Source organism: Phoca vitulina, unplaced genomic scaffold, assembly GCF_004348235.1.
Source record: "Phoca vitulina isolate PV1807 unplaced genomic scaffold, GSC_HSeal_1.0 scaffold48, whole genome shotgun sequence".
Classification (NCBI taxonomy): Eukaryota; Metazoa; Chordata; class Mammalia; order Carnivora; family Phocidae; genus Phoca; species Phoca vitulina.
The window spans coordinates 11856489-11868061 of NW_022589751.1; the positions used below are offsets into that span (position 1 = coordinate 11856489).

General features: G+C 39.8%; 1 pseudogene; it reads right to left on the reverse strand.

Moving 5' to 3' along the window:
* Nucleotides 1–6857: 6857 nt before the first annotated feature.
* On the reverse strand, nt 6858–7161 carry LOC116649491 (annotated as a pseudogene).
* Between the last annotated feature and the right edge of the window lie 4412 nt (nt 7162–11573).

Below are 11573 nucleotides of genomic sequence, written 5' to 3' on the forward strand. Positions count from 1 at the left end.
AGGCATAAGAAGACATTATGTGGGGCGCCTGGGTGGCTCAGTTGGTTAAGCAACTGCCTTCGGCTCAGGTCATGATCTTGGAGTCCCGGGATTGAGTTCCGCAACGGACTCCCTGCTCAGCGGGGAATCTGCTTCTCCCTCTGATCCTCCCCCTCTCATGATCTCTGTCTCCCATTCTCTCTCTCAGATAAATAAATAAAAAATCTTAAAAAAAAAAAAAAAAAAAGACATTATGTGTTTAAGCAGTTTACAAATGGAGAGTGTGCACAGGAAGATGTTCCAAGAGGGGTGTGGGAACAGTTTCAAGGGAATCAATTTGTTATTCCTTGTCTTCGGCATCTTTGCTAAAATTCATCTGAGAAAGCATTTGAAACATCTCTCCTTCCTCCTGTTTCTTAGTCTGTCCTCCCACCTTATGAAAGTGTGCCTTCACTTATCCATCTTGCTACAGTTCATTGCCCTGGGACATACAGACCTCCAGGTAGCTGAGTGGTCCTGGTGCTAGCAAGGCCCCCTCCAATCAAGGCACAACTGTAGATTTCATGTCTTTCTCTGGCTTACGTATATTTCAATTAGGGCAAAACATGGCTTTAGAAATGGGTATTTTGGTCCTTGTGGGATATTTGGTGTACATATATATTGTACAGTGGAGTAAAGGGTTTTTAATTTAACCACATCACCTAGTCCAACCCCTGTTATCAAAGAATACATTGTTTCTGAGGGAGAGTTCCCTTAGAATAAAGCAAAAAGAGCATAATTAAATGTTAAAGGAAGTAGTGCCTTATTTCATTTAGCTGACACACTCCTGGTAAGGTCTGTTTATCTTGGGGCAAGGATAGTCAAGATTTATAAAAATGTATGCTGGGAAGTAATAATGTGCTACAAAGTGCAAGGCTCCCTCTAGTGAGAAACAAGAAAGCTGAGTGATGCTCTTCATTTACTCATGTCTCAACTTTGGTCTCAATTTTATATTTTGCATAATTTCTATAAGAATAGGGAAAGTCCTGTTTAACTTTCACAGATCAACATCATGCCTTCAACTAAAAGGAAATATGTCAAAAGTAAATTCATATTTTGTTTTTTCTTGAGTATTTATTCAGGCTTGTACTAAAAACATACTCATTTTCTTTTGTCAACAGATTATTGGCTATACCATTTCACACCCCCTGGGATGGCTATAATCAAAAATACAGAAAATACGTGTTGACAAGGATGTGGAGAAATTGGAATCCTCACACATCACTGCTGGGACTGTAAAATGGTTCAGCCACTGTGGAAAATAGTTTAGCGGGTCCTCAAAAAGTTAAACAAAGAGTTACCGAATGACCCAGCAATTCCACTCCTCGGTATATTGAAAAGAAGTACTTAAACAAGTACATGTATATGCTTGTTTAGAGCAGCACTTTTCACAGAGGCAAAAGGTGGAAACAGTCTAAGTGTCCATAAACAGAAGAATGGATAAACAAATTGTGTTCATACACAAGATGAATATAATTCCACTGTAGAAAGGACTGAAGGAGTGACACATACTACCATGTGAATGAACCTCGAAAATATGTTAAATGAAAGAAGCTACTCATATGAAATATCCAGAAGAGGTGGCTCTGTAGAGACAGAATGCAGACTGGTAGTTACCAAGGCCGGCAGTGGGAGGTCAGGGTGGGGGTGATGAGAAGGTGCTAAATGGGTACAGGGTACATCACCTTTTGGGGGTGATGAAATGGTTTGGAACTAGGTAAAGGTGTTGGTTGCACAACATTGTGAATACACTAAATGCCACTGAATTGTTCACTTTAAGATGGTTTAATTTTATGTTACATGACTTTCACCTCAATTGTAAAAAGACAAGGTTGGCTAACACCCCACAGATGAGCTGAAGAAACTAGGACCTCAATATCCTCTCAAATGTTTGTGCCTCTGTAACTCCAAACAGCAGCTCTACACCAGTCTTTATATAATTCCTAGGTTGCCTTACATCAACTTGTAGAAAACCTATCTTGGACAAAAGTGAAAGATATGGGCATCGATTGTTAATGGATACAAAGTTCCTTTTTGGTTGATGAAAATGTTTTCAATTTATACTGTGATGGTTGCACAACCCTATGATTATACTAAAACCCACTGAATTGGGTGAATTTTATGGTAAATAAATTACATCTCTATAAAGCTGTTCTTAACACACCAGAAGGTCTAATTGAGATACGTTGAAGAGTATCTTCTTGTGGAACTCCAGTTTCATCATCCTTTAAGCAATAAACTGTAACCCTCTGCACATCTATTGGGGGGGGGGTAGTTACTGCAATCACACCATTCTTGTCTCTTAAAGTTTCTCCTAAAGGATCTTGTTTATGAAAGAAAAAAAGCCAAAACAAGGAAAATTACTAACTTTGATCTAAGAAACAAACATAATCTCACCTCTGACTCATAGGCAAAAATCCAGAAAAATTACTTTGCTTCACTGGTTCTTGTCTAGTAGAAAGTTTCTGTTCAATTCATACTCAAATTGAGTTGAAACAGACATAGGAAAAAAAAAATATTGTAGTCACTCTTATCTGGGCACCAGTCTCCTTATTGCCACTCATTTTCATGCTCATTTATACATTTCTATCATATCCTTATTACTTTGACAGGAACATGTAAATTCTGGAAATAATGCCCCCAAACAATTATTTTTACACTTTTTTGTAAGCCCTGCACCTAACAGTCATATAATACCTTCTCTTCTTTTTGCTGTTTATTTACACAAAGTAAAACTGCACCCTTATTTTTTTTAAGATTTTATTTATTTATTTGGGGGGGCACGAGCAGGGGGAGGAGCAGAGGGAGAGAGAAAATCTCAAGCAGACATGAGGCTCTATCTCACGACCCTGAGATCATGACCCTGAGATCATGACCTGAGCTGAAATCAAGAGTCAGATGCTTAACCGACTGAACCACCCAGGCGCCCCTAAAACTTCACTTTGAAAAGCATCTACTTATGTACCTGGTAAGACAAAGTGTACCACAAATATAATTTAAGATATAATGTCCTGAACTTGAAGAAATCATTTCATTTAATTAGAATATCTCCTTCTCAGATGGTGACATGTTCTTTTAATTCTATCAAATGTATAATTTTAAACTTTAAATCTTGAAATGAAATTACAAACCTGTATATGATATTTTTACTATACCAATTTCTATCCATCTGTAATGTCTCCTTAAGGCACTTTAATATGACCTAAATAATTGAAATAGGTCTTTGTTCATAATCAACAAGAAAAATTATGAAACACAACCAATTTTGTGGTGTTTTGGCTCCAAAACCAGAATAGCTTTAAGTGAGAGAGAAACAAGAACAACTAATAGTCACTTGACTTTGGTGTCACTTCCAGACACTGAAAAAATGATTACTCACATGAGTAACACATCCTTTTGCAAATGAGATGGTTCCTAATCCTTTTACAAAATTTAAGGAGATGGAAAAATTGTGACAAAGATTTGGCAAAGCTCCATTCATTCATTCATTTGTTTTTGTTTTGTTTTGCATTCACTTATTTTTGTAAAAATGTTACTTGGCACCTACCTATAATAACAAAAAATAGGACAAGAATTGGTGACGCACTCCATCTCACTCTATCAAAAGATAACAGTCATCTAATGATCCATGATGTAATCTAAAATATTCTAAAAGCCCCATCCATCTATGAAGAGGTACAGTCCAATAAATTTTACTTTTTTTTTTTTAAGTAGGCTCCCCACCCAGCATGGAGCCCAATGCGGGGCCCAAACTCATGACCCCAAGATCAAGACCCAAGCTCAGACCAAGAGTCAGATACTTAACCAACAGAGGCACCCAGTGAGTTCCAGTTCTTTCACTGGCTCCCTCCAGCCCAAGGCCTAACCTTCCCAGGTGTCCTGGCAGTTGTAACCAGGGACACCACCCAACAGGGTGCTAGCAAAACTCATCCCTGTCCTAATCTTGGCATTAATTTTGGGAAGCACCCTTGGAAGAGACAGGCCCTACAGTGAGTTGAGGAGACAGGACTGGAAAAAGCTCATGTCACTACTTTGTAGGAGTTTATTAAAAGGTCACATTTGAAATAGGATCCTAAAGATATGGACAGTTAATTAAGCTAAGTCAGACGGGGGTGGTAAAAGGCATAAGGGAGGCAAAGCCTTCTGGACAAGAAGACCATATTACAAAAGTCCTGTAATGAGAGGATTGAGCCGGTGGTTCAGGGCTAAGGGAAGTGGTTTTGAGATAAGCCTGGGAGTGACTAGGGGCCACACCATGAGAGGTTCTGAAGTCATATTAAGGGAATCAGTTTATATTAAGAAAAATGGGATCCCATTGTGGAATTTTAAGTTGAAGTGAGATAACATGGTCAATTTTGCATTTTGGAAAGGTCACTTTGGCTGCGAAGAAAGATTGAGGGCAGCAACCCTGGAAGTTGTCATTATTCTTATTTTATGGATAAGAAAATGAATATAACTTCTTCAAAGCCACATAGTTAGTAAGTAATGAAACCAAGCTTCAAACACAGGTCTGAAAACTTAACCACAGTCGGCTGCCTTTTTAGATCAAGGTAATAAACCACCAAAATAGAGTTAGTTCAAATGATTTTTTTTTAAGTTAGAAACAAGAGGCTTATCTCTGACTCATCCTGACTTTACCTTGGTCATGACTGTTAGAAAATGAGAAGGAGGAGCTGAAGTTCCATGATTTGACCTAAGCTTCAGTTACCTCATCTGTAAAATGGTAATCACATGTATTTTATAGGATTGTCTCAGGATTCTATCAGAAAAAGAATAAAATTGTTACTCTAATATCAGTCATATAGTTAGAACTTGACAAAGGTTGATCACTATCGCTATCATTATAATTATTACCTGTTGTTCCTTTTTGACTGTCCATCCAGCTATCACAGAAATTGCTGGCAACATGTCACCTAACTGCTGACCGAGAAACCACGACTAGTCACCGTCCTTTGCTAGACTAGAGCACCAAATGTGTGATATCTCACAAATAAGCCTGCTTTTCTCTGAACAATAATATTCTTACTTCAGGTCCATGTCATGTGTATCCTCAATTATGGTATGAACTTCATACCATAAAGAGTAGATTTAAGTATCTTTAATTCCTTAGGTAAAATGGCTAGAATTACAAACTTCCCTTGAATATTATCAAAGAATGTAATGGTCTATTGTCCATGACATACAAAGAAGATAAGCTATCAGCAGGGGATGAGGCTTAGGTTACTTATCTAAGTAGATATGATGTATTTTTAATGCTCTGTGGTGTTGAATCCTTCATAAATATGGCATATATTCTCAAAGTAACTGGCCACAGTTATGGAGGCAACAAACATTATCGACAATAGAAACAACATAATTACCAACAAACAACAAATTATGGCAGCAGATGTGGGTCTCCAACTCATGAACCTTGAAGCCCTGATTTATCAGTGTGGTTTTCCTGGTTGTCCTCTGGGTCCAATTCCCATTTTTTTACTCTTTTTTATACAGGCACATCCCTGACCCTCTTACCTGGTCTCTGCCTTATCCAATGCTCATTTCTTCATTATCTCCTTTTAATTAATCAAATCTTTTCTCTTCATCCCTTAGTCTTCCTTGCCTTTACAGCTTATTCATTACAAAATAACATATAAAAGCCCAGGTATTTACATTAATTGTAACAAAGGGGTTAATGAAATATTTCAGGTAGTGGAAAATTATCCTTATAGTGACAAAGATAAAACTGTTTCACCTTTGGACTTCATTGCCTCCCTTTGAGTTTCTTACTGGGCTTCAGCTGTATGAGTGCCCAGCACTGTGCTGAGGGGCTAGCAAGGATGAGGAGAGGGAGAGAGTGCAAAAAGAAAAAAAAAAAGGAATGAACTGAAATCCTCCTTTGCAAGAAATTTGCAATTGCTAGTGAAAAAAAAACCATATATGCATTACACAACAACAATGATAACAGCCAACTTTTATGAAGGGCTTACTATGTACCAGCCAACGTATATATTATTTCTTTTAATCCTATGTGGTTGTAAATTAGTTATCTACTGCTCTGTGACAAATTACTATAAAACATAGTGGCTTAAAACAGCAATAAACATTATCAGTTTCTGCAGGTGAGGTATATGATAGTGGTTTAGATGGAGGGTTAGGGCTTGGCGTGTCTCATGAAGTGCCAGTCAAGATGTCAGCAGGGGCTGCAGATACATGAAGGCTTGACTGGGGCTGGAGAATCCACTTCCACAATGACTCATTCACACAACTGTCAAGTTGATACTGCCTGTTGGCAGGAGGCCTCAGTTCCTCTCCACATGGGCCTCTCCAGAGAGCTGCTAAGGGTCCTCATGACATTGCATCACACGGTACCACATTGTTGGCAAATTACTTTTTGATTATAGTCATTCTAGTGGGGATGTAGTAGCATCTCCTTATAGTTTTATTTTTTTTTTTAAGATTTTATTTATTTATTTGACAGAGAGAGACACAGCGAGAAAGCGAACACAAGCAGGGGGGAGTGGGAGAGGGAGAAGCAGGCTTCCCGCGGAGCAGGGAGCCCAATGTGGAGATCGATCCCAGGACCCTGGGATCATGACCTGAGCTGAAGGCAGATGCTTAACTGACTGAGACACCCAGGTGCCCCCTCCTTGTAGTTTTAATCTGCATGTCCCTCATCACTAATGATGTTGAACATCTCATGTGTTTATTTGCTATCTGTATATCTTTTTTGGTTAAGTGTCTAAATACTTCTTCCACTTATAATTGGGTTATTTGTTTGTTTGCTTGTTTTTTACCATATAGTTATTTTTAATGTCCAGCATTTATAATATGAGGGCCAGAGCTTTCTCCCCATCTCAAGTTTATAAATTTTCAATTGGTTTGTGAGGCCAATAGGGGTACTTCTTCTTGTCTAGTTTGGTTTCTGGGAAGACTTCGTTCAGGTCCTCAATGGTCATCTGATCAAATGGAATTATGTTCTTCATCTTCTCCAGCTCTTTTTTCATATTCCTCAGTCCTGGCCTTTGAGAGAGACAAAAACTCAGCATAACTTTTCACATCTTCTTTTTCTTCAGCATCCACCTGGACAGTATATGTATCCTCTGGCACAGGAATCTTCAGGGCATTAAACTTCTTCTCAAAGCCATCTACCAAGCCAGCTATATGTTTTCAGACTTTTACTGAATGTATGGGGCTGTAGAGAGGATTATAACATAGCACAGAACTCAAAACTGAACCCTAGAAGTCAATACTATTATCTGAAGTTTCCCTGACCACTTCACCTTAGGGACTGTGGTGATTTAAAAATATGTCTGCAAATTGATACTTCTCCCTTCAAAAGGTGGAGCCTAATTGCCCTCCCCTTGAAAGTGGGCTGGGAGTTAGTGACTGGCTTTTAACAAATAATATGTAGCAGAAGTGAAGAGATGTGACCTCTGAGGCTAGGTAATAAAAGGGATAGAGTTTTCACCTGGTGCTTGTTCTCAGATGGCTCTGGGAGAAGCCAGTTGCCATATCATGAAGACACTCAAGCATTCCTGGGAGAGTCCATGATATGAAAAGGAAGTGTGGCCTCCCATTGACAGCTAGTATCCACTTGCTAGGCATGCAAGCATGTTATCTTAGAAGTATATCCTTTAGCCCCAGTTAAGATGTCAGATTACCCCACCTGACATCTTTACTGCAATCTAATGAGAGACCCTGAGCAGAGCTGTTCCCAAATTCCTGACCCACGGGAACTGAGAGATAATAATGCTTATTGTTTTAAGCTGCCAAGTTTTGGGGTAATTTGTGATGCAACTATAGAGAAATAATGCAGGAAATCTCTCATGGGTCATTCTCTTTAGTCTTGTTTGCTAGCAGCTTGCACAAGTCCCTCTTTTCCTTCATGTCTTTTTCTTTTTGTTTTACCAGGGCTTCCCAAGCCTAGTCTCTAGAGGGAATGCTCAAAATCCTGTATTTTATTAGGCAGAGCAATCAGTCTTCTTGGTCTAAACCTCTTCCACCTAGGCTAAGCCTACCGATCCCACTTTCCTTGACCAAACACACCCATTAAGGTCCCAAATCTAGCTACTCTGTCTTCCTATCAGGACAACTGGTACCAGGTCCACTCACAAAGCTGCCAGCTTTTTTTTTTTTTTTTTTAAAGATTTTATTTATTTATTTGACAGGGAGAGACACAGCGAGAGCAGGAACACAAGCAGGGGGAGTGGGAGAGGGAGAAGCAGGCTTCCGGCCAAGCAGGGAGCCCGATGCGGGGCTCGATCCCAGGACCCTGAGATCATGACCTGAGCTGAAGGCAGATGCTTAACGACTGAGCCACCCAGGCGCCCCACAAAGCTGCCAGCTTTTGAAACAATTATTCTTGCCTTAATAGAAGCATCCATGAGCAAAGTGCTACAAGAGCAGAGAAAAAGAAGCACCTAGGCAGCCTGGGGGAGCTCATAGGTGACATGTGAGTTGAGTTTTGAAGGATAAGCAGGAGTTCATTTGGTAAAGAAGTGAAGGAAAGTCATTTATGTGGAAGTAATAGCAAGTACAAAGGCTCAGAGTTAAGAGAAGGCACAATTCTGAAAACTGTAAATATGTCAGGGTTATGGGTGAGAATACCTATTAGGGAGCTCGGAGGATGTTGGGGGCTAGATCATATCAGGCACTGAAAGCCACATGTATCAATTAGGAGAGTACAAGTGACAGAACTACCTGATTCAATGGACTTAAAAATGAGAGCAGTAATGAATTTAGTATCTCAGATAATAAGTTCATATGTAGGGCTGCTCCTGGGTTGGTTAAGTTAGCAATGATGTTAATGATGTTATCAAGGACCCAGGATTTTTCTGTATTTCTATTCTGTTATTTCTAGGCTTCCCCCCACCCCACACCCTGACTCCCCCACCCTATGGTTGTAAGATGGCTACAGCAGCTCCAGGCATCATATCCTTAAGATTACTTCTGGAGGCAGAAAAGGGATTTCTCTTCTTACTCTCATTATGTAAACTTATTATACTCTTTTTAAGTTGGATAAAACCTCTCCCAGAAATGTTTCCCCTCTTCCTCCCATTCCTCCCAACAGCTGGCTTCCCTTCAATATCATTGGCTAGAATTGCATCATATGCCCAGGCTCAATATTTGGTTAGGGAGTGGGACACCATGATTGACTTAGACCAATCACAGTTTACTCCCTGGGGCTGGGGTTGGAGCCTAGCACTCTTTAAGCATATGACCAAGCATAGCAGTGTGGTTATAAGAATAAAATTGGGATTCTGTTAAAGGTGGAAGAGAGATTGTTGGCTTCTTGGGTAGGCAGTCAGCAGAACCTGCCATACCATACTAAGGAATCTGGATTATATCCGACTGGGATGGAGAACCACAAGGATGTTAAAACAGGAATTAGCATGATTATATTTCACTATATCAGAATGGAGGGGCACTAAGGAGGGGCATTTGTCTGGAGGTAGGGTCACCAGCTCGAACGCTTCATCAGAAGATTTTGGAAAGGATTTTAGAAACTTGAATTAAGAAAAACTAGTCACTAACTGGATGAAATATGTATTGGGGAGGAAAATATTTTCTATGCCCCTCAAGATTCTCTTGGCTGATCTAAGAATTAATTGACATGAGACAGATTAACAGGAGAAAATAAAATTTAATTACATACAGACGGGAGTTCCATGAGACTAAGAGGCCTACAGGTAGTCAGGCAATTGAGGCTTATATGCCATTCTGAGCTGGGACTTCAAAGGGAAGGAGGACAATTCACAGGAAGATGAAAAAGAGTAAATGTGGTAAACAAATGTTTGCTGATCCATACAGAAAAAATGGGACACAGAGAGGAATTTTAATAAACAGATTTTGCTGAGTTCCTCCCTGTCTGCCACACCTAGTTCATATTATACTGTAGTCATTTGTGGTGCTAGCTCCCTTCCTGGAGCAGGTCCTGTATCCAAATTCTTGTAGGCAGTTAGGGGGGGATTTTGAAAGGTTCTTCCTGAGCCTTCTGTTTGTTAAAAATAATCAGCCTAAAATAATTCACATGCAAAAGAGACCCATTTGGGGGGGGGGGGTGGTGGCAAATTTTGCTCTCCTACAGCAAAAAGGAAGTAGAAGGAAGAGATTCTAAAATGACTTGCAAATTTCTGCTTGGGTGAATCACAGGGTAGTTGATCAAAGTTGGGAATATGAATGGAGGAGGTTTGGGTGGATAAAGTAAGAGTGGCAAGACAATGAGTTTTGTCATGGACAAGGAGGTGCCTACAAGGCACATGAAGAGAGGTGAGTAAACTTGGAAAGGAGAGTGAAGACCACAGTGCTTCAACTCCTTTAGAGGTTAAGGCAGGATGCAGTGTAGAATGAAGGAGAACTGAGGGGAAATAAAGTGATACAGACAACTGATCCCGAGTGTGGGGCTGGTATGGCTGATTTTGCTCAGAGCTGGGTAGAGTCAAGGACTTCTTGAGAATATTGTAAATGTAATTGTAGATAAGGCTTTGAAAGGCAGTTAAAGACCAGTTTTGAAATATGGGATTTCTGTAATTTGTTTCAACATGTTGAGAGTTACAGCAAATGAGATGGGGAAATGATCTCAACCTACTTTTTTTTGGCCTCCTGACTGGAAACCTCAGAACTCAGCCCTGTGAGCTGTTAATCAGATAAGCATTGCAGGCTTCTGTAAAGAATCATGTTTTACAAATTCCTGAATGCATATGGACTTATTGAAGAAAGTATTATCCAAATGCAATGGACAAAGAAAGTATAATGAAGTGCTGGGATTAAAATATGGGTTTCTTTTCTGTTTCATAACAGTAGTTATAAAATATAAGTTGATGCTTTAATGCACCTTCAAGCTCTTAGTTAATACGGTTCATAAATCACATGAATTAAGTACTATTTAAAACATAAATAGGAATTCTATTTCCACTCAAAAACACCCATTAAGTGGACTGAAATATACATAGGTTAGACAGAACTGCACAGTTGGCAGGCAACCTCAAGAATTAAAAAATATATATATTCCAAAACATTTGTTGAGTTTTCCCCATGACTACCTGAACTGAGCTCTGGAATAATATAAACACCTGATATTTGTATAATTTTGTAGTTAATCCTAACTTTATCCAACTATTCTACTCAATGTGATTTCTGGGGGCCCAGATAAAATATAACACTAAAGTAGAGTAGGGGTTGAAGGACAAAGAAGAACAGAACACTGAGAATCGATGGAAAGTTAGAAAGCCCATTCAGGCTGGGAGGGGAATGGAGGGAAAAAATAATAGTCGGGAGAGCCTGAACATATAAACTGGACAATGTCAGACCATATATGATGATTAGAATTGTGACCCATGACCAACTAGGCTGGCCACAGCCTAGTGCTCTCACTACTGGTCACTGACTATCAGCCTCCCTGCCTTCTAACTCAGGACCAACCAGAGAAAGCCAAATATGCTCCCCACAAACAATCACATAAGATGCCCTGCTCCTAGTAAGCCCACCGCCAGCTTCCCCATGCTAAAACTCTCAAATCAGAGCATACATGAAGCCTTCCTTCTCCCCCCCCCCCCCCCCCCCCCCCCCCCCCCCCC